General features: G+C 41.4%; 1 long non-coding RNA gene across 1 annotated transcript; it reads left to right on the top strand.

The window, feature by feature from the left end:
- Window positions 1-26,924, top strand: LOC142828981 (uncharacterized). The gene is made up of 5 exons (XR_012903178.1): window positions 1-427; window positions 5,938-6,046; window positions 8,723-8,799; window positions 18,674-18,722; window positions 26,714-26,924. It is a non-coding gene; the product is annotated as an uncharacterized LOC142828981 (long non-coding RNA).

Below are 26,924 nucleotides of genomic sequence, written 5' to 3' on the forward strand. Positions count from 1 at the left end.
TGCCAGAAGAAGCTACTGAAGCTAAAAGAACAACTTCAAAAATCATAAGAGGCAATTCCTCTGATTGGATTTGCTTTTGATGAGTCAGAGTTGGATGCAGGTTCTGAAGATAAATGGCTACCACTAAAGTATTCCGAGTATAAAACAGCATTACTATCAGCTCCTCTCAGCCATGAAGAGAGCCAGAAGGGGAGGCAGTGCCCCCGTGTTTGCTCCTATAACCACCATAGTGGTTCACTACGGCCTAAATCAGCTACAAGAGACAAAATACGAGCTTAAGGTTTTATCTCCAGAACAAGAGAAAGCAATCAGGAAGCAAATAAGTTATCTTACTAAAGAAAGTGCATTTGATTGGCTTATTGGCTGAGTAACACTCCTAACCTCAAAAAGTAAGATGTGGTGACTACTGTAAAAGAGTGTATGGATGGTAAGTATTTCAACACCTTGCCTCAATTTAATTAATGTTGTTTTGTGGGGAAAAAAGGTGGAGAAAAGTGACTCTTGGCCAAAAAAGTAGAATTTGAGAGAAGGGGGAACTTCTGTACAGATTTTTTTTAACTGACCAACAGAATTCTTCAAGAGGGAGATAGTAGTCTAAAACTCTACAGTATTATACACAGAACTATCTACTGCAGAGTCTATATCTTTTCCAACAGTTACCGATTCCATGAGGGTTTTCATTTTATTCAAGTCTATAAGGAAGCCAATAAATCAAATTAAACATTAGGCTGTGAAAGTCCTGACTGAAGGCATCATAGTATTGGTGAGATGATAGACAATTTTTAAGTTGCGATTCCATCCAATAAAGGGCAAAGATGCACAGACTAGTCAATAGTATAATGTTGATGGAGAAGTCATTGGGCATGCATATTTCCATGTCCTGTATGGAGAAGAAAATCAAGATAATCCAAGATTAAGTATATAGTAGTAGTTTTAATGTAAGCAAATATCTGATCACATCACTTGTGAGGAAAAACAAGGGACTACTGAAAGTAAGTTTTGCTGAATGAGTTGCATTACAAAAAGCAATCCTTACAATGTAACATAACAGTACTGCAGTGAGCTACCAATTAGGGCATGTCTACATTGCATTCCTCTTTGGAGAGAGGAATGCAAATGCAGACGAATGAAATTGCAAATGAAGCGCAGATTTGAATTTCCCATGCTTCAGTTGCATAATCTATTTCGAAATTTCAATAGGGAATTTCAATACCCTATTTCGAAAAAAAGAAACGCTGTGTAGACACGGTTATTTCTAAAGAAAACCCTTATTTCAAAATAACCCTTACTCCTTATGCAAATGAAGCACGGGAAATTCAAATCTGCGCTTCATTTGCAATTTCATTCATCTGCATTTGCATTTCTCTCTCGAAAGAGGAATGCAGTGTAGAGATACTCTTAGGCTGTGTCTGCGCTTGCGTGATCTTGAACAAAAGCGGCCGCTCTTGCACAAAAACTTGCTGCCTGTCTACACTGGCAGCATGTTCTCACGCAAGTAAACTGATGTTCTAATGTATGAAATAGGGGCTTCTTGCACCGGAACTCTGACACTCCTGCTCAGGAATAAGCCTTTTTGTGCAACTGTTCTTGCTCAAGAGGCCAGTGTAGATAGGCAACATGAATTTCTTGCGCAAGAAAGCCCTATGGTTAAAATGGCCATCAGAGCTTTCTTGCGCAAGAGAGCGTCTACACTGGCATGGATGCTCTTGCGCAAAAGCACATGCCAGTGTAGATGCTCTCTCTGGAAGAGTTTTTGCAGAAGAACTCTTCTGTAAAAGAGTTTTTGCACAAGATCAAGCCAGCGTAGACGTAGCCCCGGACAAAAGTGCTGAGCAACTGGTATGTGGGCCAGTATGCAAAATGGAAAAACTGTTTGAGCTAAGATGAGAAGGGGAAGAAAGGGACATGATGAATAATCCATATTCAACAAAAGCACTGCTGAATGCAACTTGGTGCTACCAGACTGCCATTGTCAGAAAAAAAATGCTATAGTTGGGGCAGAGGCTAATCTATTCCTGCTATGAAAATAATGTAGATACCCAGTTTGCAACCAAAATGATATACGAATCTCCTGGCTAGACTCATGCTCAGGGCAGAAGGAATAGCGCAAATTAGGAAGGTCTCTTACTAAAAGTGTACATCTGTGCAACTTGGGAAAGACAATATAAATTATTCCTATTTTGATTGTCAACTATATTTTGATATTAGTGTAAAATTTAATTGCCTACCCAGAAAAAATCTAATCTCTTGTCTAATCAATCCTCCTTTCTACACCTTCATTAATTTGTGTTCAGCACACACACACACAAAACCCTTCATGTGTGGGTGTGCACTATTTATTGTATAATTTTTATTACATAAATAAAATTTTCATGAGAATTTAAATTATACAGATCTTGTGCATCACTGAGAACAGATGGAGTTGTCATGATTGTTAGCTGAGTCTAAGAAGAACAGTCTGGCATATCTCCACAGATTTTCAGGTCCATTCTCATGGTGGCTAAAGTGTAGTAGCAGCAGAACACTGAAGATTAGGAAATGACCTTTGAAACCTGTGAAATGCTCAGTAAGATCTCACCAAGATCAAAGGTGGCAAGTGACTTTCATTAGAAAAATCAGACAGCTCTTAATGAGTGTTAAGAACCTGGGACCTAGATCCACAAAGGTACTTAGGTTGCACAATGCTCAGCATTGTACTACTGTACCTAGAAAATCAAAGGCGCAACCCTGCAATCCACAAAGCCTGAGTTGGGTGCCTAGGCTCCCTATACAATCACTAAAGAGAAATAGGGGCTTTAAGACTGATCCACAACAGCCAGGATATTTGGCTCAGTGTAATAGCAACTGAAGCAATGGGAAATGCTGATGTGAGGGGTGTATCTGAAGCCCTGCTGCTCTCATAGAGATAGGTACCTTCCTGCAGCCCAGGTGAATAACTCTGCAAGTAACCTACAAACAGGACCCTATCTGGAGTCAGGTGGCTTGGGCAATTGAAGCAATTTCTTACCAGAATGAATTAGGTGCTTGCCTGGCTTCATACTAAAGAGATGGAGGAGGATAAGGTGGGACTTATAATTTTATCCCAGTGGTCAGAGCACACCCTAGGGAGGTGGAAGATCCAGGTTCAATTTCTCCTCCACCTGATGATTTGGACAGGGGTTTCCCACCACTCAGGTGAGTCCTCTAATCACTGATATATGGTATCTTCTGATGTGGGGCCTCCCTCAGTCTCTCCTGTTGAAGATGTTTCACCCTAGACAAATATTTAAACAGGTATTATACTAGAGAACCCAAAAGGGAGACAGGAGAGCCAGGGTCCAGTTCCCCTGCCCACATGACTATATTAATGCACAGCACAATATTGTCTTCCATATCCCAAGAGAGTGGCCCAAACACTGAACTAAAAGTTATAAAGTGGGCATCACTAGGGGGCCAATTTTTGAATGGGGCCCATTCTGACCAGACAAACTCCTTAACCTCTTTCTGAGCGAAGTAGGGACCTGCCCCAAACCAACATCTCTTAGGCTGTGTCCAGACTCCATGCCTCCTTCGACGGAGGCATGTAGATTAGCCACATCGGAAGAGGGAAATGAAGCCGCGATTAAAATAATCGCGGCTTCATTTAAATTTAAATGGCTGCCCCGATCTGCCGATCAGCTGTTTGTCGGCAGATCGGGAGAGTCTGGACGCGATGCCCCGACAAAGAAGCCTTTCTTCATCGACACAGGTAAGCCTCGTGAAACCAGGTTTACCTGTGTCGATGAAGAAAGGCTTCTTTGTCGGGGCATCGCGTCCAGACTCTCCCGATCTGCCGACAAACAGCTGATCGGCAGATCGGGGCAGCCATTTAAATTTAAATGAAGCCGCGATTATTTTAATCGCGGCTTCATTTCCCTCTTCCGAGCTGGCTAATCTACATGCCTCCGTCGACGGAGGCATGGAGTCTGGACACAGCCTTACTTGTTAAAATACAGAATAATAGCAAGTAGTCAGCCAGACAGGTCCCAGGGATCTTAAAGCTGGAAGCTACTTTTTCATTCATATGTAAGCCCTCTTTAATCTAAAAATGGATTAGCTTGTTTTGCCTCTCTCAAATCCATACATCCTTTTTGTATTCAGAAGGTTAACACAGACTTGTGTTGTTAGGTTCACATTCTGCCTAGAAGTGGCTCTGAAAAGGGGAACAGAAAAGAAAAAAATTTCAGTGGAAAAAATTAAATTATTGAAGAGAGGAAAAGAGAAATTCTAAACCAGAATGAAAACCAGATATATAGAGGTACATTTTTAGGAAGATATTACTGGAAAGGGACCTGCAGAGTCCAGTCCAATCCTCAGTTATGGTAGGCAACCACATCACATAATTCTGTTAATCAGTTTATCAAAGGTTTATTTTTAATATGGCTGAGAACTAAGCTCTTTTTTGCACTGAGTAGTTCTAGGTGCAAGTACCCAGTTTTGTACCTGCAATATTCTATTTGTTACCCAGGTTCTCAAAACATCCTATCTATGCAATCTGTGCTATATAATCTAGCATAACCCTACCAAAGAGGGGGGGGGCAAGTATGTAGGGACTGAGATGGCTGGGGCTCAGATTCAGACCCCTTCCTTTGTCTACCACCTTCTTCAGCCACTAGCTGGACCATTGGTGACTCAAGAGCAGGGCTAAGGGAGAAGTCCTAATCCCCTGACAAGAAAAGTGTGGGACCCACCATACCAATATTGACTACTTTCTCTCAGACCTTAGACATGATGGTCTGTCCCTAATGCGCAGCCTAGTCTTTTCCCTTTCATTAGCAGAAATAAATGTTTTGATTGAGTAATTGGGGGGGCATTACTTTTGAGAACCCAAAATAGTTTACAAGGTTGCAAATTCCCAAATACCATGAAAGCGCCTTAGTTTTGTCTCCATTAAATATTACATGAACATTTTCTTATTCCTAATAATGTTGGAATAGAAGTTATTCTCTGCTCAAGCTCACTTTTTATTCTGATCCCGGAAAAGATTTTCTGCTCCTAAAGGGTTAGAATAAACTGTTAACTACAAACCTTTTTTGCTCTATTCAGCACTTGTCCCCAGAAATATACATATCCCATATAATCTGAATGATTAGAAAGGTTGGTGCTTTAATAAAATATATGAACCCTTTCTAACAGACCTGACCAAAGTGCTCTTGTAATATTTGGTTGGTTTTTGATGTTGGTATTTACCCTTCACAATAATACATTTTCAACACCAATTGTCGATGCCAGAATGTGCCTGAATACTGTCCCTCTTACTAAACAACAATCTTCCATTAATATGTCCTAATAATCCACTCTTGAGGTTTGCTGAAACTATTTTCCTCTTCATCTTCAAAAGTGAAAGCATTGTAATTCTCTAAAGATCTTCTGAAACAATTCTGAAAAAGCAAAGAAGATGCTACCTGAATTAGAATCCATTCTGATCTATTGTGTATAGGAGTATATTTTAGACATCTGTATTACTCGAGGCTTAGTCCTATTTTCACTTCAGTCAATACCAAAGAACTCAATGGAAGGAGGATTTGGCCCATATATGCTATTGCAGCTTCTGTTTTCTGGGATAAACATAAATTACATTATACGTTTATTCTAAACAAAGATTTTTGATTTATGATGTCCTCCCAAACACCAATAATTTTGCAAAGTTGCTTTCTTGTTCACACAAATGTCTTATAGTGGTACATTAAGTTACACTTTAAAACTCCTTACAGCAATTGAAAGTGCAGAATAAACTCCTCTTAACTTGTATCAGGATTGCAGATGAAATAATGTATATCAAAATAAATCTGCCATTGTATAATAACTAAAGGCATTTTTGCCTGGGGTATTTCTTTTAAGAGTTTAGTGGTTCATAGATTTAAGACCAGAAGGTACCATTGGGATAAACTCTGACTTCTTGCATAATACCAACCATAGGACTTCCCTGGGGTTCTGCAAAGCAAAACGAGCGGTTCTGCGAGAAGCCAGCACTCCCCCGCCCCCTCTGAAAGAGGAGCGAGCCAGCTAGCCAGCAGAGGCATTGGAGGTGAGTTGTATGGGCTCGTGGTGCCCATGCTCCACCAATATTTAGAGCTGGAGCAGGCCCCAGTCCCCCCCCCCCCCCCCCCGCGTCCTCCCACCCTGGCCCCAGAGCGTCTCTCCCCCAGCCCCAGCCCAGCCCTTCCGTGCACAACCTTCACTGAGCTCCCCCTTGCCAGCTCCCTGTTCTTAGATGCCGACAAGGTTAAATTCTGTTCACAGAAAGCTGCATTGTGCACTTACAAGTTATGCTGTCTCAGAGTGTGTCAGCGGCCTACATTTTCTGTGTGGGGGCCTTTGTGTAGCAGAATGGGCAATGCGCGTGCGAGGCCGTGGACAAAAGGACCTGCTCTGCGACTCTGAGATGTCAGAATAAGCAGCCCATTATTTCAAAATCTATTAGAAATAACAGGCTGCTTCAATAGATGGGTTACTTCCACCATCCCAAAAAAGCTCCATAGTGCAGACCAGGGTGGGCAAAAGGGCCTCCGTGGGCCGGATCCGTCCCACCAAGTGGATAGATCCAGTCCGTGGAGGTCCTGCTGCTCCCCCGCCCTCAGGCCTTAATTGGAGCTTTGAAGCACCTTGCGCTGCTCGCAGGGCAGGGGCGAGAGCGGAGGAGGCTTCCTGCGTTCCCCCTCCCCCAGCCCCTAATTGGCCTGGAGGTGAAGGAGCATGCCTAGCATTTTCCAGGCCATGGGTGCCTAGTGGAAAGGGGAGGCAAAGGGGCTCTGCCACCCCAGTCATGGTCTGGGGGTGAGGTAGACCCGCTCCTTCCTGTTTAGGCACCACCCCTTCCAGGGTGGCCCAGGGCCACTTCAAAAAAAATTTAAGTAGCCCTCAGGCAAACATTATTGCCCACTCCTGTGTAGACATACTCCATGTGAGTAGAGGAAGAGCAATGTAGTCTGAGGATAGCTGGAAGACAATTTTGTTTCCATTATACAAACTTTGTTAACTCTAGAAAGGGTAGAATTCTTCTCTTTCATCTAGGGAGCTAAAAAGGAACCTGAATCCTATGGTACTCAGTATCGTGCCTAACTTTTAGGCACCTAGAAAATCATTCAGATTCATGGAGCCTAAATTAGGCACCTAGGTTTCCTATTATACGATGGACAGTGAGAAAATGGCACCTTGGAATGCAATTCACAAAAGCCAGCAAGCTAGGCAACTCTTAGCCTAAGCTAGCCAATGAGAGATGCCAAGTCCAGTATGTACTAAGCCCAGTACCCGTCTTAGAAAAAGGTAACTAGATCTAGATTTCAGATAGGTACCTCCTCCTGCTTGGACTTCTCATCTGCAAGCCCTTGCTTGGAGTTAGACAACTGCATTGTTTTGGGGGGAAGGAAGACAACTTGTATACCCTGAGATAGTATGAAGGCAGAGTGAGTTCATGCACGGGGGGAGGCAAAGTGAGGACAGTGGCTTCTGCAGTATTACTGAGCATGCTCAGTACAAGCCAAGCAGAAAATCAGGGCAGTGGAGGGAGGACGACCATGTCCGTCCTTCCTCTCACATGTATCACCTCTTTCTAAGGGCTACCAAGACACTTGAAAACTCTAGTTATTTGGCAGATAATATAGCAATTAGCTGACAGGAACACTATCTAATTCTTATATAAAAGAAAGAAAATTAAACAAATATTAGATCCATTCAACTCTAATACTAATACATTCTCACATCTTATAGTGAGGTGCTTAAGAGACCCTGGTGAGGCTTAAAATTTTAATATATATTCTTACTTTACTAACTCAGAGAGAGAGAGAGAAAGAGTTAAGACTCCTGGGTTTTATCTCCGCTTTAGAGAGGGGTGCGGAGTCTAGTGGGTTACAGCAGGGATAAGATACATCTTGGTTCCGTATAAGAACATCAGAATACCCATATTCGGTCAATGGTTCGTCGAGCCTAGTATCCTGTCATCCAACAGTGGCCAGTACCAGGTACTTCAGAAGGAATGAAAAGAAGAGTCATTCATCAAGTGCTCCATCCTTGACACCATTTCCAGCTTCTGGCAGACAGAGGATAGGGACACCATCCATCCTGGCTAGTAGGCATTGATGGACCTATCCTTCATTAACTTAATCATTTTGAGTAATTTTGTATCGTCTGCAAATTTTGCCACCTCACTGTTTACCCCTTTTTAAGGTAATTTATGGATAAGTTGAGCAGCACTGGTCTCTATACCTACCCTTTGTTACCTATCTTTTAAGTGGAGTACCTGGCAATGTTTTCATGATCTTCTAAGGATCCTTCAGAAACTTGCATGATAAGCCCTTTGTAATCTTTATCACCCTGCTTCCCTCTGTTTATAAACAAACTGTGGTCCAAAGGCAAAGCTGGAAGCAACTCAAACTCTGTTGGGATTAAAGCATGTGCCTAAGCCCCAGACACCGCTCTTAAACAGACCTCAAGTATGAAATTTAGAGGTTCAAACTTCAGGGAGGCTACAGCCTCTAGCCCCTCCTGAGGAACCCCTAACTATGGGATATTCTGAGGTAACGATTTCTCAATCTTTCCTATTGAAATGGTTCCAGTGAGGTAGGCTAAGTGAGCACTGGAGTAAGAGAGAAAGTATGAGAGCGGCTCCGTGACTGGGCACTTAGGATGCCCACTTGGGAGGTGAGATACCTAGGAGCTAGTCCTCTGCTGCAATGAGTTTTTTTTTTTTTTTTTAATTTATTAGCCACAGTGTTTGATCACCAATGAAGGCCAATTCTGGCAGATGAGCTCTGAGCATGCTTCCTAGATCAGGGTGGCCAGGTGAGTTAAGCATTCTTCCACCTATCTTTTCTTAGTTTGTGAGCTACTGTGAAGTTACAGTGTCTAGATGCCTGACTGCTGGGCATATGCTATAAGCATCAAACATAGGCATTTAGGGAGCTTTTACTGAAATAATTCAGGAATGAAGCAATTTTGGGTCCTGACAAGGTTCTGGGGTCACAGAGTAGGGGGTTTGTGAATGTCAGAATCAGGTTCCACAGGCATTTAGGTGCCTAATGTGGCAGTTATACACCTAAGTCCTTTTATGAACCTAGCCCTATATGCCTCCGTTCTCTAAGTTTAAAACAGAAATAATAGTACTTCTGTATCCCACAGAGGTGCTGTTGGAATAAATACAACGAATCCCTCCGGCTATGTCTACACTGGGAAGATTTGGCAACAAAAGTGCTGACAACATGCAAAAGTTGCCAAAAGTGAAAGCCAGTCAAAATGTTTTTTTCTGCATCCCATTGTGAACATTTCATAGGCCCACTGCTAGCACCCTCTCATCAGATGCATAACACATCATCAACACAATATGAGTGAGCATTCCCCAGTGCAGTGATGTGGGAAGGCAGAGCTGATTCTTGGGATTCCCTCATAGCTCTGTGAGCTCTCTGTGCTGAGGAATGCACAGCAGTCTCTCCAGCCTTCCCTAGTAGAAACAGTCTGTATGCCTCCTGTTCTGCCCTGCTAGGAACACAGACCATTTTAATGATTTGTTCTTTGTTTGTTCCCAAAACGGAGCAACTCACTCAGCTGTCAGATGCTTCAAAAGGGGAGATGTGCATGAATGTAGAATAGCAGAGATCACAATATACTGCGAACAGCCATCAGGGCAGGTATTGTGGGATACTGACGGAAGCCAGTTCTCTCGACAAAACAACAGAGTACACACTGGCTCTTTGTCCACTATCAAGAGAAGGGAAAAGACAAAAGTCTCTTGCAGAGCTGGAAGGTTTTTGTTACCAAAACTGGGTGTTTTTTCTGACAAAAGTCACATTGCAGTGTAAATTGCACTCACTGTTTTGTTGCCAAATGGCAGGTTTTGGGTGACAAATACCAGTGTAAACAAGCGCTAAGATACTACATGCTGAGGGCCGTGTATGTGCCTAAGATAGAGGCCACAAGTTCCTTCTTTAAAAACACGAGAAACAATTATTTTACTTGCTCCTACAGCACAAATATGATTTCAGGTGAAAGAGTTGAGGGCTGTGCTTTCTGGAAATGAGCCAAATCGCGCACAGTTCCAAACTCTCTCTTCCCTGGGAGTTAAGGTCTGGCACAGCCTCAATGTGATTTAATCTAATTGATAGCATACATAAGTGGTCACCAATCAGTAGATCAGGATCTACCAGTAGATCTTGGAGCCTCTGACAGGTGATCCTGACTGGTTTGGCCAGGAAGCTATCAAGCCCTGGTACTTCAATTGCCCGTCCCCCCACTGTCATGCTGCTCCTTCCCTCTGCCTTGGAGCTCCCCTGCAGGAGTCTCCTGCTCGCTGTGCAGGCTATGAGAGAGAGAAGAGGTAGGGTGCTGTTGTCTGGGTGTCCCTCTTCCCCCCCCCCCCCCCATCCTGTACCCAATCTCCACATGGAGAGAAGGGGATGGAGGGAGCTTGGCAATGAAAATCTCTATCACACACACACTGTGTGTGTGTCTGTCATTCTCACAAACACAAACTGTCCTTCACTCTCATCTCCAGACACAACACATACATAGGGGGTTATTGTTACTACTTTTACTGCTTGCAAAGTGGGTTATTTTTGGTTTTTGACTGGTCTGTGCATTTCATCATTTTCATTTCTCTCTTACATTTAAATTTAATTCTTTGAGTAGTGAGTTCTAAAATGCCTAACCTGTTGGGGCTGGAGTAATTATTCCTATGGTAACTGGTGCTCCTGGAAGGGGCTTGCATGTCCCTACAATCCACATGCTTTCCTTGCCTGCAGAGACACACCCGTAGCTATCATTGATCAAAAAGGGGAACCGTGGCTAGTAGATGCTGGGAGTTCAATGCCTGTGGATGAAGGGCAGCATGTGGTGCCATGGAGCCATTGCTGTACATGCCAGCTGCTTTTAGGAGTGGTGCGGGGCCAGGGCAGGAGTAAGCCTATCTTAACCCCCCTGTTTCACCACCCGGAAGCAATCTCAGTTAAACAGTGCCCAGGCAGAGCCTACTTCCTGAACCCCAGCCCAGCCCTGAACCTCCTCTTGCACCAAATTTGAGTTTGCTTGCACTCAAACTCCTTCCCAAAGCTTGCACCCTGATACCTCTCTTAGACTCCAATCCCTGCCCTGAGCTAAGCCGGGAGCCCCTCCCACACTCCAAACCCCTTGGCCCAAGACCAGAGCTTGCACCCCAACTCCTACTCAAGCCTGGTGAAAGTGATTGAGGAAGGGGGAGGGAGTGACCAGCGTGAGGCCTAGAAGAGGGGGTGGAGCAGGGGCAGGAAGGAAGTGGGGCAAGTGTATCTGGGTTTGAGGTAGATTTTACTTGCACTTCAATTGAAAAAGTGATCTTGTGGTTAAAATGGTTGGAGACCACTGGCTTACTAAAAGGAAAAATGACCTCCCATTTTGAAAAGGACCCTAATTACTGACAACCCAGATTTGTCTTCATAATTGTTTAATGCCTATGCTTTCTGCAGCTATACATAATAGCATAGTTTATTAATATTAATCCACTGAAAGCATTAATGGAAATTTACATTTCAGAGTAGTTAGAGCCAGTCAAAATGCATTCATAATTATGTTATTTAAAATTTAATTCAAATATACCAGCCTAATTGTCTGCAGAGGAGGCACATTTAACCTCATTTTTGGTCAAACTAGCAGTGCAAAGCAGTATGGTTAAGTCTTTGAATATGTATAGGTAACTAATTCTGAAACTCTGAGACAAGAGAAAAAGCTAAAAGCTGATATCCTTTCTCTATTGAGGCCTTGAAATAGATATGGGAGCACACACCCAAAAAGTAGAGTTAAGGTTGTCAAGTTCATTTCAAAGCAATGCGTACCATCACACAAACCTCTCAACTTGTCAAGGCCCAGATATAAAACACAATGTATGACATTAAAAGTAGATTCATGCAGAAAAAATTAAATGTTATGGGGTTCCTTCCTTTAGCATAAATAACTTTCTGTAACCTCAGTTTCAGATGTCTTTATTTTTGAGGCTAGTAATTTCCAACACTGTAAGTGATATGTAGCCGTGTTTGCACCATGTGGGAACTTTTGGTTCCAAAATGAGTAACATCCCTCCAGCTGAGGGACAGTGCACACGAGTAAAGAAATCCGAATGTGAAAACCGAAGGAAGTCCCAAGCTAAAGTTGCAGAAGCATTAGTCACAGAAGTTTGTGAATTTAAAATTAAGACTGCTGAGTGTAATTCAAAAGAAGACATACAATTACATACAATGTTCCTTAAAAGGGAAGACTAAAAGCAATACTGTTGAGCAGTCACCGTGGATGTCAGCAGAGGTGAATGTAAAATTAATTTCTTCCAGGTGTGTGGGGGGGAGCATGCCAGCTATGGGGGACCATATGACCTCCTACGAGACTCTCAGTGCTTAAGGCCCCCACACTCTTTCCCTCCCTTCCCTGAAGGGACAGGAGCTGGGGAGTTGTACAACAGCTGCTGCTTTCCCTGTTCCTCCCCTGTCAGGGAGGAAAGGAGCACTGGCCCCAGGCATGCCCCTGGTCTTCCAAGGAATGATGTCTCCTCTCTGTACAACACAGAGGGACTTGGGGTTCTACACTTTCTCTTCTGGGAGGGGCAGGTAGTGGGGAAAGCAACAGAATTGCGGCCAGCTCCTTGGGCTGCTATATTGCTCCTTGCCCCTCCTCCTCTTCACCCTGCTTTCCTGAGGTGTGGTTCCATGGAGGGGTTGGGGGTGGTATGGTGTCTTGACCTTGCTGTCCACTTTCTTGTTGGTACAGAGTACTTTCACCTCTAGATGTCAGGAAATGTCCCTGATGTTCTATCAGCACTTGTATAACCATACAAATAGCCCCGTCGTCTGAAGTATTCTGTGGCAGGATGGTCTGATGCTAAAATACATGTGGGATGTATTGCTGCATTGTAGTTTGGGAATCTCATTGCTGCACATCCATCTGCACATTGCCAAGAATCACAGTCCAGCATAGCATGTGGCAATTAATTGCCTTGCACTCTTCCATGACCATGGCCCCTGAACATCCTGCAGCTCTGCTTATCATGCCTAAACTGTATTCCAATGCAATCCTACCAGTCAGTACCCATTTCTCAGGCCCAAAGCAGCATTCCACTGTCAGCAGTTACTTCGTGAACACTACCACCAACCTTGAATTGGTTCTCACTGTATTCCACAGCAATCTCTCCTCCAAGAAATCATCATGCTCTCTGATATTGAGTACAACAGGTTGCAATAACAGTTGTATAACCACATCAATAGGTGTTCATCATCTTTATCACATTCTATTTTTGTCTTTAACATACTTAAAATATCTATTAATCATTAATCTTTTAGAAATGTATTCTTATTATTTAAACCGTTTTATTTTTGGTTAGGAAGTTTCCTAGATTTTTAAGAGTAATATTTGTGATAAACACATGAAATCTTTTACAGAGAGTCATGAACGAAGAATGTATTATTCTACAATACCACCATGTGAAAGCCTTTTTACAGCAGCACTGCTGAAGAGTAGACTAGTTATGTTTAAAAACAAAATATGTTATTCTGCAATATTATTTATTCTATTTAGATTTATAGAAATTCTGATCAGGTTAGCCAAGGTCTATGGAGGGACGTCCTTGACGCAATTTAAAACACATCGAAGTTCAGCTACTTGTGTAACTTATCACAAATCCCCTTTTCACTTGAGTAGTACTCTACCCCTGCAAGCAGAATTCACTTCTCATTTTCAAGTGCCTAGAAAAAAAATTGAACCTTGAAAAGTCTGGAAGGTCATGAGCTATAAACAGATCTAATCCTCTGTACAGCCATTTAGCTTTGTAAAGATGTCCTTCTGAATACAGTAAATGTCTGAATTTGACATTGAAAAATATATTCTTTAACTGTTGACAAACAAAATACTCTAGTCCTGACACACAATACTCTCCTTTGACATGGCTAATTATGAACAACTATATTATTATTATTTTATTTATTTAGTAAAGTCAACTTTGAATTTCAGAATCTGTTTTTTAAATGGATTACATACACCAGTGACTCAAAAGGTAGATAGACATACATGTTTACACTTCTACAGTGAACAGTATTCAGATGCAAGCCAAAAAATGAATCTTATTTTTACTTTGGAAAAGAGAGTATTTGAGTCATTGTCATATGGCCATGTCTTACCTTTGCTTCTGAAAATGTGCATAACAGAAAAATCTATTACAAACTGATATTAATCAGAAGAATTCCTTTTTCCAAAATGTTACAGGGAAGGGTCGAAATAAACCTCGTCATGAAAATGTGATTGCATCTATTACTACGAAGTTAGTCAGCTTCTCCATAATACCATAAAGTATTAACACATCAGTATTACACAGTTGAACAACACAAATATTATGTCTCAATGATCATTAAAGTTCTTGCATTTAAAATTCAGTCACTCTTTAAACAAAATCTAAAGCAAGCAAAGAATCAGCCATAATCTGGTGACTCCAGGAATCACTAAATAGCAAATGATTGTCAATTCTAAGGGGACAGAACTATAAGGCATCCTTAAGGTAGATCTGTGATGGCATATAGAGTACATACAGGCTGGCTGTGTCTAGACTGCATCCCTTTTTTGTAAAAGGAATGCAAATTAGACATATCGCAATTGCAAATGAAGCGGGGATTTAAATCTCCCCCGCTTCATTAGCATAAAAATGGCTGCCGCTTTTTTCCGGCTCGGAGCTTTGCTGGAAAAAAGCGCGGTCTAGACGCGGATCTTTCGGAAAATAAAGCCTTTTAGGGATCTTTCGGAAAAGGCTTTATTTTCCGAAAGATCCGCGTCTAGACTGGCGCTTTTTTCCGGCAAAGCTCCGAGCCGGAAAAAAGCGGCAGCTATTTTTATGCTAATGAAGTGGGGGAGATTTATATCCCCGCTTCATTTGCAATTGCGATATGTCTAATTTGCATCCCTTTTACGAAAACGAGATGCAGTCTAGACACAGCCACATTGTAATGCCAATGGACCTACGTCATCAGTAGGCAGGACTGAACATGGGATCTTTTGAGACTAAAGCCATGAGCCTCTATCACCTGAACTAAAATCCAGCTGGATGTAGAGTAGACTTCACTCTCCCTCTCTAAGGTCTCAGTGCCTCTGGGTTATACATTAACAAATATCTCCTAGCACAAACATAAGTAGAAGTGTAGCCAGCAAGTAAAGACATACCTGAACACTGGGTATGTACTCTACTCTGCTCTCTGCTTCCCCAAGCAGTGCCATGCCAGTGTTGGGAGGCCAGAGCCACTCCCTGTCACCGGCAGCATTTCCCCACCACCATAGGGACCTCAGCAAGTGTTTACCTGCTACTGTAGAGACCCCAGTAATAGAGAGAAGTTCTGATGAGGTGAGGTAGTGGCAAAAGGCTCTGGTGGCTTCCTGCTGTCCTTGTGGTAAGGTCCTGCCAGAGTCTTTCCCCGCTGGCTGCTGCCGCCTCCTGCCAGAGCCTTTCACTGACACATGTAGTTACATACTCATGTGTGGACAGATGCACCTTGCACAACAGCACGGGTGAGCAGAGAAGATATAATCTCTGTTTTCTTCTCTGCCCTTTTTTTTCCCTTTGCCTATAGCTTCACATTCTTTGCTTTTTGCTTTCTTTTTCTAACAAAGAAGATAAATTGTTACTAAAAACAGAATGGGGAAGTGCTACAAGAACCAAAACACACAAGGACACTGAACTGCAACGTACGACAGCAGTTATACTGTGGTACTGCAGTGAGGAAGCAGTAATTGTCATTTATTTATTTTAACCCAATAAAGCTAATGTAGCGGTAAAACAAAGCTCTCCAACAGGAAGTTGAAGAGGCAACAATTAGGATATTTCTGGAGAGATAGGCGGAAGACTTTAAATTCCAGATCAATCACTATACAAACTACATCCAGGCAGTGCTACTGACTGTTAATGAGAGAATTCTACAATATTATAAGAAACTGAGCTGGCACTTGATAAATATCTGTAACTTCAGAGTAATTATGTCATACTGTTGTCATGGGTTAATCTTCATTACATTGTAAAGCTGTATCACTTTCATTATAAAACAGAAACATTTTTATTAAAAACTGCTATTTTTCTCCAATGGTAAAAGCGACCTTATTCATGATCCATCCATCATGGCATTCTGGTGTGCAAAACAGAAACTTCAACTGAGACTTTACTGCTCCTGTCAGGTCAAAAGATGTACTATAATATGCATTTACTTCAAGACATGTTAGTTGTTAATTGTTATACAGGGCTACACATCACTTCAGCAGGGACCGGCCCGTAGGCAGGGAGTTTGAGACCTCTGATCTACCACATTTTGGATACCACTGCAATATAAATAATATTTTGAGGAAAGGATGTTTCCTTACTCTTTCAAATAGAAAATATTTAAACATTTGTAATCCGAGAAAATTAAAACAAAGATGACTCATGCTGTACAAAGAGATTGATATTGCGGGGACTCTTTCTGCTACCAACTCAGTTTCCTTGTCCAAAGGCAGTTGTTTTTGTCAGACCATGTAGTTTTTTCTACTTTTTTCCACCCTCTTTTAAGCATAGGTTATATTTGTAACTGTGGAAAAAAATAACTACAAGAGAGCATTTACTGTGGATTTATTTGAAATATTCAGAGCATTTTGCCTTGAGCCCGGCATAGACAGCACCCCTGTAGTTAGACAGCAAATGAGGTCTCTGGCAATAGATAACCAGTAATTACTTTTCCTGAAACCACATTAACATTCTAAATAATGCAACAGTTTCTGTGTTAAAATTTCATGAGCTTGATTGTAATTATTCTTCAGTATGTGACAGTGTAGGGTGCTACAGTATATTATCACTTACAAGGAGGCCTACACCAAATCTAAAAATAACATCAGCTGTGCCTAATTTCTCCCTCTTTCTTTTGGCACCAGGAAAGTGGAAATATGGATGGAAAATCCACTTAATATGTTATTAAAAACTCACCAGCTATGCACAATAATGACAATCTATTTAAAGTCATGCTACCCTCTAGCAAAAGAGGCTTTTTTTTCATTTTATGTCAAGGACCACATATCTCAAATTTTAATTCACAGGGCTCTTAAGCAACCAGAAAGTCTGACCTCCCACCCAGTGAGTTGCTAACAACTTTCAGTACTAGAAGCTGAGCCCAAGAGAAGATGCCAATCCTGGGTTCTGATTGGCTGAGCTTTGGGCAGGATGTTGATTGGGGCTTTGCTTCTACTTAAATTAAGCAGAGGAACAGGAAGCTCTCTTACAACTGGGTTTCTCCTGCTTAGTGTTGCTCCCCTGGTGCTATTGCTCTTACTGCCTGATTTTGGTAACCTGACACTCACTGAGCTTTTGGTAGCTGATCTGTACCTAGATCAGACCATTCACATCTTGGTCTTGACATTTTATGAATGAGCGAAAGCCTTTAAACAGAGGTGTGAAGCGGGCACAGGATTAGAAGATGAAGTACCAACAGCATAAACAGAATTTATTCTCAGATGTAATGACATTAACTATATTAATTTTCTTTAAAATACGATGGTGTTTGTCCTTTTAAAATTTTTGTCAATTTATACATTGTCTGTGGACTTCTTGGTAAACTGCCACCACCTAGAAAGGAGAAAGACAAACAATATTTCCAAGTCAATCAATCACATAAAGGTGTTCTCTCTGGTCATTTCTACCTCTGAAGAGAAAGATCCCCTTGAAGAGAAAGCACGTTAAAGCATTTACTCCTGCTCTGAGGAGCAATACTTTCTGGGCTCCCAAACAACTGTTAATATGTAGGATGGAGTTCTGTGTGTTTCTGCCAGTGCCCCTTGACAAGTTTGTCTACACTCTGCCATGTCTCCATTTGGAAGCAAGTGGGGAGTGGGCAGGAGGAGAGCATGCCTCCCACTCCCCATATGCTACAGCATAATATGTAATAATTATTGCTCCTGGGCAAAATGCATGTACTGTGGAGGTTCTACCAAGCAGAGTGATTTGAATGATTCTGTATATCCCCAAGCAAGAACAAGCCTAAACTTGTAATGAGAAACCAGCCTAGGGAGTTGCTGAGGTCATAATGCCTTCACTTGGGCTATGTCTAGACTACAGAGTTTTTCTGGGATACCGGAGGTGTCCCGGAAAAACTCTGCTGCATCCAGGGAACACATCTGCTCTTCCCAAAACATGTCGGAAGAGCAGATGCACTCTTTCAGAAGCCCCATCTTCTTCATTTCTTCCTCATTGAGGAAGAAGAGCTCTTCCAAAAAAGGAGGTTTTTTCCAAAATTTGGCCCAGTGTAGATGGGCCAAATTTCGGAACAGTCTCTTCCAACAAAAATATCAGTAAAAGGTACACAAATTGCGGAGCACAATTTTAGTAACTTTTTCTGATAAAACTCTGTAATCTAGACATAGCCTTGGAGTTGAGGCAGCTCAACAAGATCTCACAGGATTAGGGTTGATATGCTTCTTTTTAATTAATTCTGAAGTCATACTGAACTCTGTATAGTCACTGTAAGGCTGTTTGCATATGTTGTTGTTGTTCCACCTTCTTGGTGGTGTTACTGCTGACAGTTAAGGGTATCAACCCCATCTCTTTAATTTCAATTGGTAGATGTCTGCAGTTTTGGATTTGAAAAACCAGGATGCTCATCATAGTTTCCCCAATATGTGTATAATTTTTCTAATAAGTGTCTCTTGTCTGCAGTATTTGGATGCTATACAGAGCCCTACTGAAGGCAAGTGGACTACATAAGGTAGGTAAATCAGAGCAGAGCTTGGCTCATTAATTTTACTAGAATAATCAAACAGGTATATTAAAATGTTGATACATCAGTGTCTTTTCAATGATGTATGCTTCATTAGAAAGATAGATCAAAATGATCTTTCATTTAATCAGTAGATATCTTGAGCCAGATTCTGTGCTGCATCCGAGACATAAAAACAGATGGCGTAGCAGAGCAGATGACTTTACATTCCTGGATTCTAGGCCACTACAGTAGCTAAAACTGTGCAAGTTCTAAATTGGAGCAGCTCTGAGAGGTCTTGCAAAGGTCATACAACGAGTTAGAGGTTAAATCAGAGAAGAGAATGCAAGTCTAGAATTCCAACTTGTTGTTCTTGACACGTGCAGCTACATTCCATGCTGTCCTGTGTGTCTTCTTACTCAGCTTGCTCCTTTTATTCTTGGTTCAATAATCTACTTCTTAAGCAACTGAGAGTCTGATTCAACTCCATCAGCTTCAGTGGAAGTCTTTTCACTGATTGAAATGGGAATTGATTGAGGCTTTGTCCTTCCTACTGCTCTTCTAGATTTTATTAAAAGCTTCTTGTAAACGTTTTATATCTTGTTTATAATTCAGTCTTTCTTCTGCATGCTTTCTTGAGAATTGCTTAAATCTGACTTTATGTTAAATGGCATCTTTTGGAATATGTTCCACCTGCTTCAACAATTTTATCTTTAAATCAATTGTTTACTTCATCTTTTAGAGTACACTTGGGGGGAAAACAAATAAAATTTTTGAATTTATAGAGAAAATTGAAGGATCTGCTGAGTTGCCAAATTTAGGGGCAGACAGAAATAGGAATGCAAAAGAAAATATGTAGGGGAAGTCCCTTCTGAGAACTGGGTGCTAGCATAGAGAGACAGAGGATATCAATGGCTCTGAGTTAGAAGAGACAGAGATTGGTCCCAAACAGGTGCAATCTTTTGGGCAATCGAGGATCTTTTTCTGCAAGATCCTTATGCCCCAAAAAGGGAGGTTTACCAATCTTGCGGGAAAATGGGGTTTTGCGCAAAAAGAAAACGTCCACACTACTTGTTTTTGTGCAAAAACAGATCGGCAGAAAATATGCAAATGAGATTGCGACTCATGCATATGAGTCCCTCATTAGCATTTTTTTGCCGAGAAAACTCATAGTCTAGACATAGTCTCAGTGCTGTTGAAAGAGAGTTAGATTCTCTATTTGAGATGGGTGAAAATCTTCTAACAGCAGATTCTCTCAATGGTGTTATCTCTCTGGAGGTGGGGGAACACAATGAAGGAGGGCAATCCAGATTCAGTCCCATGGAGTGGCAACAGATTCAGATCTCTCTGGTGTGAAGCAGACTGTACTTGTTCAAGCCATTGGTGCTGGAGCAGACTGTGTAGTCTTTGCTGTGAATAGGCAATGCTCATAATGATTGATCTTCATTGGTTCTGTCAGACCTCTGGGTTTGGTAAGTGCTGACAATGATGGTACTGATGGATCCTTATCCATTAACAATGTAGCCCAATGCTTATGGGCTTTCTTGTCATGCCTCTGGGACTTAGGATGTACTAAGTCTTCATGAGCTGAGCTGATGTGCTTTCTTAGTGCTGAATTTGACTTCTTTGAAGTGGATTTAGAGGAAATCTAGTCTCAGGCTTATGAAAGTTTCCTGGATTCTTAACAAGATCCAACTAGAAAGTCTTGGGGATGGGTTCTCTTGCGCCAGAGTCAGATTTTGCAACAGGAGGCACACTCCTTGCTGAATCAGAGTGCTGTACAGGGCTAAGGGTTTCCCCTGGTCTGGGTCCAATTCAGGCCTCATGACCTTCTCCATGAGGTATTTTGGGAGATAAAGTTCTTGCTTTTCTCAAATATGATGGGGAAACAATTGGGAGATCCTGTATCTTGCTGCGAAGTGGGCTTTCTGTAGGCAGATTAGACAACGGTGGTGGTCGTTGCTGATTGAGGATTATGGGCAGGAAGCGCAATTTGAAGCATGGAGTCCTGGGCATAGGCTGATACACTTTCTCCACCCCTTCAGGTATCCCCAGAAAAGACTAAATCTAAACTCTAAGAAATCTATAAAACATTGAAAGATCCGCTGAGTTGCCAAATCTGGTGGCAGACAGAAATAGGAATGCAAAAGAAAATGTGTAGGGGAAGTCCCTTCTGAGAACTGGGTGCTAGCTTAGAGAACAATTCCAATTGAATCCCTAAAATGGCATTTTAAGAGATACTTTCTGTCCTCTTGCAAATTAGGGAAAACAAAAAAAACTTTGACCTACGCGTGCTTCTAAATTATGGGTGTTTTAATTCACTCATGCATTATTGGCAGTAAATTGCTTATTATATAAAACACAACCACTTCATGTGGAATAGTTTAAATAAAGCTGATATAATTGCCAGGGCCTTGATTTAATTAAGTTCTAAGCATGTGCCTAACTTTAAAGACATGAATAATCCCACTGAAGTCAATGGGACTATTCATGTGAGTTAAGTGCTTTGCTGGATTGGGACTCTCAGACAAACCTTTCATCTTGATGGGGAGTTAGATTAGATGACCTTTGTGGTCTCTGCTAACCTTATAATTCTGTGTGTAGGACAGAACAGTAGAAAAACATAAATAGCATTGTTTTCAAAATTGGCTCCTAAATCACTTAAGTGCTCTTGAAAGTGTTTACCCAGAGATTTAAATACTCTGCAGAGTTCTGTGCCTACTCAAACTTGTTCTGAATTTAGCCTATAGTATGTACTGTATACTCAGTTTAGTCCTTCAACTGCTGCCTCGCTGCTCTTTCTCCTCCTTTCAGTTGTGCTGCCCAGTTAAACTGACATTTCATTCGATTTAATGTATCAACCAAGTGATAACTCTGGACATATGTCTTAAAATTCCGTCAGAAAACAAAAGGCATGCTGCTATAACAATGATCTCACTGCATGAAAAATGGACCTCTACAGCACAGGAAGGCTTGCAAGAATTAGCTTTTTTTATAGCTAAATATTTATTTAATTGACTATACACAAACCAAATAAAACTAAAAATATTTACATTAGTAAAAATTATCAATAGGCAAAGTAAGAAAAATGCTTCTTGGGAACTTATAGAAGTTTGATATAAGGCTAACATTTGGACATGTGACATTGCGATTCAGAAAGTAGAGCTTTATATTCATTAAAACACAAACTTACAACCTATATTGTTAAATTATTGTCTTACTCCCCCAACATAATTTTCCACACCTGTAAAAATTTAAATCAATAAAAGTGGGAAATGCTTAAAAAGAAACATTAATATCTGATAAAATGATAACAAAATAAAAATTTTGCCCAGCAGGGTCAGATTAACTCTTCTAGCTTGTAGATTTTGTGGTGCTCCCTAGACTCTGGGCTGGGTAAAAAATGAGGGGTTCAGCATGTGGGATGGGCCTGCTAGGGAGCAGGATGGAGGTGCAGGGTCTGGGTAGGCAGTAGAGTACAGGAGTGGGCTGGAGATGGGGGTGCAGGTTCTGAGTGAGAAGCAGGGTACAGGCTGGGAGTGGGGGTGAGGTCTGCGCAGGAGGTAGGATGCAGGAGTGGGCTGGGAGTGTAGAGTGCGGGTGAGAAGTAGGGTGCAGGAGTGATCTGGGAGGGTGGGGTTTGAGTGGGAAGTAGGATGCATGAGCAGGGTGGGGTGACCGGATCTAGGCGGGAGGGGGCAGGGAATTGGGGTGCTTCCCTAACATAGCTCCTGAGGCTAACAGGTAGCTCCGCATGGCCCTGCAATTGCAGGTACTGCTCCATGCTGTTCTCATTGGCTGTGATTCCTGGCCAATGGAGCAGCGGCTGTGGTGCCTGCAGGTGAGCACAACTAGCAGTGATGCATACAGCTGCAGCCAACAGGGAAGGGGGGGACACTAGTGTGCAGACCCACTCCCCACCCCCACCAGGCAGAGCTGCAGCATGCAAGGACATTAGGAGCTATAGCCCAGAGCCCTGAGTTAAGGGGGCCTTCAGGCTGCAGCTCTAAAAACCTCTCTCATAAGCTGGCTCTGCTGACCAGCATAAACATAGGAGAATGTGTATGTATAGTCAGGGTATGTCTAGACTACACTCTAAAATCAAAATAAGATACACAATTTGCACTACATAGCATCAAATTTTGAAATAAAGCGCTATTTCAAGCCATACTTTATTCCTTGTGGAATGAGGTTTAGAGGGATGCTGAAATATCATGGCCATTATTTCAAAAATGATTTTGAAATAGCAGATGTGTTCCTGGGATGAAAGGTAGACGTTTCGGGATCCCGAAATAGCCTTGCAATCTAGACGTACCCTCAGTGTCTCTCTTCATCATTTTTTTTCTTTTTTCCTAATGATCATTGGAGGTTTTGACTCAAACCTGTGTCACTTCACTTATGGAAATCCCTGTCTGATAATTACATTTTTCAAACACAGCAGAGCAGATGTAATAATCAGGTGGACTAGTTCTGGCTTTAAGATTTTAAGATTTCAGTGTTTTCTGATTCTTTTTTTCTGACTATAAGGCAACTTCTGTTTAAAATCAGTCACATAAGAGCTCTCTTTCCACAAGATCTATTGTTTTGGAGTTTGGTTTTTTTTTTTTTTTTTTTTTTTTGGTTGGTTGGGTTTTTTTGTGAGGAGAGTTTAAAGTAAAGAGGACCTTTTTGAAATGAAAAGCATATTTCAGATTTCTCTGTTTATCTGAAAACTGGGATTCTCTGAGAAAAAGGAGCAAATGACATGAGATGTGAAAGACATTAAGAATTATATGGAGAAAAGTGTGTGACATCTTTTCTAAGTACAATTTACCAGAAAGGTTCTGAAACTTAATTATATAACTGACTTCATTATGTCTATCAAATGATACCATAGTAAGGCGATATTTGTGGAAATATTTAACTTTTTTGTTCTAATATGTTTCTTTGATGCAAGCCCATTTGTATTATCTTAGAATCAGTTGTGAGAGCAGAGTCAAGCTTCCAACCACTCTGTCCTTGCCTAACCACTGCCTGCCCACTCGTGACTGACATAATTTCTGTCCTGGCAATGCGGATCACTGCTCCTAGAGCACTCCTCTGCTAGGTCCGGGATAGCAAGGAGAATTCTGGAAGTGGGATTTATGCCTGACCAAAGGCTATGATTAATTTAGCCCCAAGTCTCTTAATATCTATGATTCTATGCTTTTATTATTCTTCCTTGTAGCACAGGCAATTCTGCAGTAGTGTGAGACCTGCATTCTCATTATATAACATTTCTGATTATATATCACTTTTATAAAAAAAAAATTATAATCCCGTTGTAACTGCTATTTAAGTAAAATTATACCAGTAGTTCTGCATCTGAAACAAATGATAGAATAAAATATCCATTAAGGTGAAATTTTAAAAGGATAGTTACATTTGCTATAATTGTTGTTTGTTTAGTCCAGATTATACATTTGGAAATTGGATGAGGAGTGTTTAGGAATTTTTTCAGACAACTAAAGGCACTTGTTGCTATTGTCAGAACTGTTACATAATTTATGGCTGTCTGCTACAGATTCATTTGCTCTTGAAATTCTGAAATGAGATCTGGAAACAAACAAATACTGTCAAACTGCCATTTGAGATATATAGTTTAAATATTCCATTGTGGTAATCTGGGATATATTTCAGTACATACTGGTAGACTATAGATCATTTTAGAAAAAGATCAATTTAGACTGATCTAATTTACAAAGCAAAAATGTCCAAACTATGAAAAAGGCTGATTAAATGTTTGTAAGTTTCAGGGGTAGCCGAGTTAGTCTGTTACAGAAAAAAACAACAAATGGTCTAGTAGCACTTTATAGACTAATGAAACATGTAGATGGTATCATGAGCTTTTGTGGGCACAGCCTGTGAAAGCTCATGATACCATCTACATGTTTCGTTAGTCTATAAAGTGCTACCAGACCATTTTTTATTTTTAAATGATTGTAGTAAAACAAGCATTTTTCTTGAAGACTTACCTTTTTTAAGAAAATGGGAGTAGCCATACTAGGCTCAGACTAATGGTCTATTTAGCCTAGTACACAGCACCAGATGTTTGAGAGGAAATGAACTGAATGGAAATTTCATGTGATCTAGTCTTAGTTCCTGACAGGTAGACATTTAGGGGCACTTAGAGTATAGAGTTTTATCCCTAAGACTCTTATCTAGCAGCCATGGAGGTAGCTATTCTCCAGTTTCTAATTATTTTTTTAACCCAGTTGTCCTTTGGCCTTCACAACATCTCCTGGCATCTGATTCCACAGGTTGATTAAGAGTTGTGTGGAATAAGTACTTTCTTTTGTTTGTTCTTAAATTTGCTGCCTGTCTGTTTTATCAGGTAACCTCTAGTTCTTATGTTATGTGACAGGGTAAAGAACACTTCCCAATTCATTTTCTCCACACTATTCATGATTTTCTAGACCTCCATCATATTTTGCCTTAGACTTTGTCTACACTGGCAAGTTTTGTCAAGGGAAAAGAGATGACAAAACATTGTATGTGTTCATACTGCGGCACAACTTTTGTTGGGGAAAATGACCATTTTCGTTAAAAAAAAAAAAAAGTAGAGCTCCTCAAAGAACTTTTCTTTTCCCCTCCCTTTCTTGTTGATAAATATGCACTGTAAACATGTTTAGGCATTTTGTTACTGATTCTGGACTCCAAGAAATGGCCCACAATTCCTAATAAGCCACTCTAGTCAGCAGTTTGTACTGCCCTACAGCCAGGTAACCAGCTATCCACCTCATCCCTTTGCAAGCCCCACAAAATTTAAATCCCATTTCCTGCTGGCTGGCTCTCTGAGTTCATTGGAAAGGATAGTGACTGGTTTCATTCACATGGTTGTTGAGGTGCAGTGGTAAAGGTACAGCACATAAGGCCAACCTTACAAAACATGGCACCTCATGCAGCTTAAGCACGAGGATCACACCAACCACAATGGGATGGCTCAGCAAGCAGAGGTTTCATGATGTCTTCCCAAGTTCCTGGCCATTGCACCAAAAGCTCCCCCACTTGTTCTGCCACAGAGGTGTTGGATCTGATCAGTGTGGGGAGAGAAGTCTGTTCAGTCCCAATTGAGAGTGATCTGTAGGAACGGGGACATGTACGAAAGGGGGTATGAGCAGGACATGCTCCAGTGCAGAGTGAAGATTAAAGAACTCAGACAAGCTGGTCTGGGCTCTGAGTTTGCTACAAGACCACAAAACAGACATCTTGACATTCTACGTGCTTTCAGCTTTCACTGCAAATAGTTTTGCACAAGTCTAATCAGAAGACACAAGATCAAAAAACAAAGCCTATGATTGGGAACAGTACATCAGCAGGGATGGCGACAGACTTCACTTGGTTTTGGGCAATGTTTGTGAGGGGGAGGACTCTGCTCCAGGGCCTCTGGAAGGGGCAGAACCTTGGGCAGAAGAAGTAGGACAAGGGGGCCACCAGCTCTTAGTACTGCCCAGACCGATGCACATAGGGCTCCAGCTGCTGCTGTTGCCTTTGTAGATCCTGTAGTGTCCTGTAGACATGCAGATCCTGCAAGATCTGGTTTCCAGTTAATAAATCACTAAGCCCTAGGACAATTGCCCTGATTTCCTTTCCTGTCAGCAGCCCTGTGCGACAGTGCTATCAGATTGCAACATTATTCAGTACCCTTCAGGTTTTTTGCAGTTGTTCTAAAAATGAACCGAAATGTATAACTATTTATGTATTTGTATAGTAGAAAAGGAATCACCCCTGTTGAAGATAGGAACTCCTCAGCAGAAGAATGTTCTTTTTTTTAATTTGTATGGCAGGTGAGAGACACCAGCAGAAGCAAAAAGGGGTTAATAAGATCTGTGGACCCAATCCAACATGGTAGCAATTAGGGTACAATTAGAATCTTATCAAAAGCCACTGAAATCAATAAGTGGCTTTTGATTGATTTGTTCATGGATTTTTAAGGCCAGAAGGGACTATTACATCATCTAATCTGATTTCTTGTATTACAGACCACAGAATTTCACTCTGTTACTCCTGTTCTGAGCCCAATAACCTGTGTTTGGCTAAAGCATATTTTCCAGAAAGGCGACCATTTCTAATTTGCAGACTTCAGGAGATGAAGAATGCACCACTTTGCTGAATAGTTCCTTTGAAAGATTAATCAGCTTTAGAGGCTTTAGCCTCCAGCCATCAATTTTTGTGATGCCTTGCTCTGCTAAA

Source organism: Pelodiscus sinensis, chromosome 4 (genome assembly GCF_049634645.1).
Source record: "Pelodiscus sinensis isolate JC-2024 chromosome 4, ASM4963464v1, whole genome shotgun sequence".
In the NCBI taxonomy this organism is placed as follows: Eukaryota; Metazoa; Chordata; order Testudines; family Trionychidae; genus Pelodiscus; species Pelodiscus sinensis.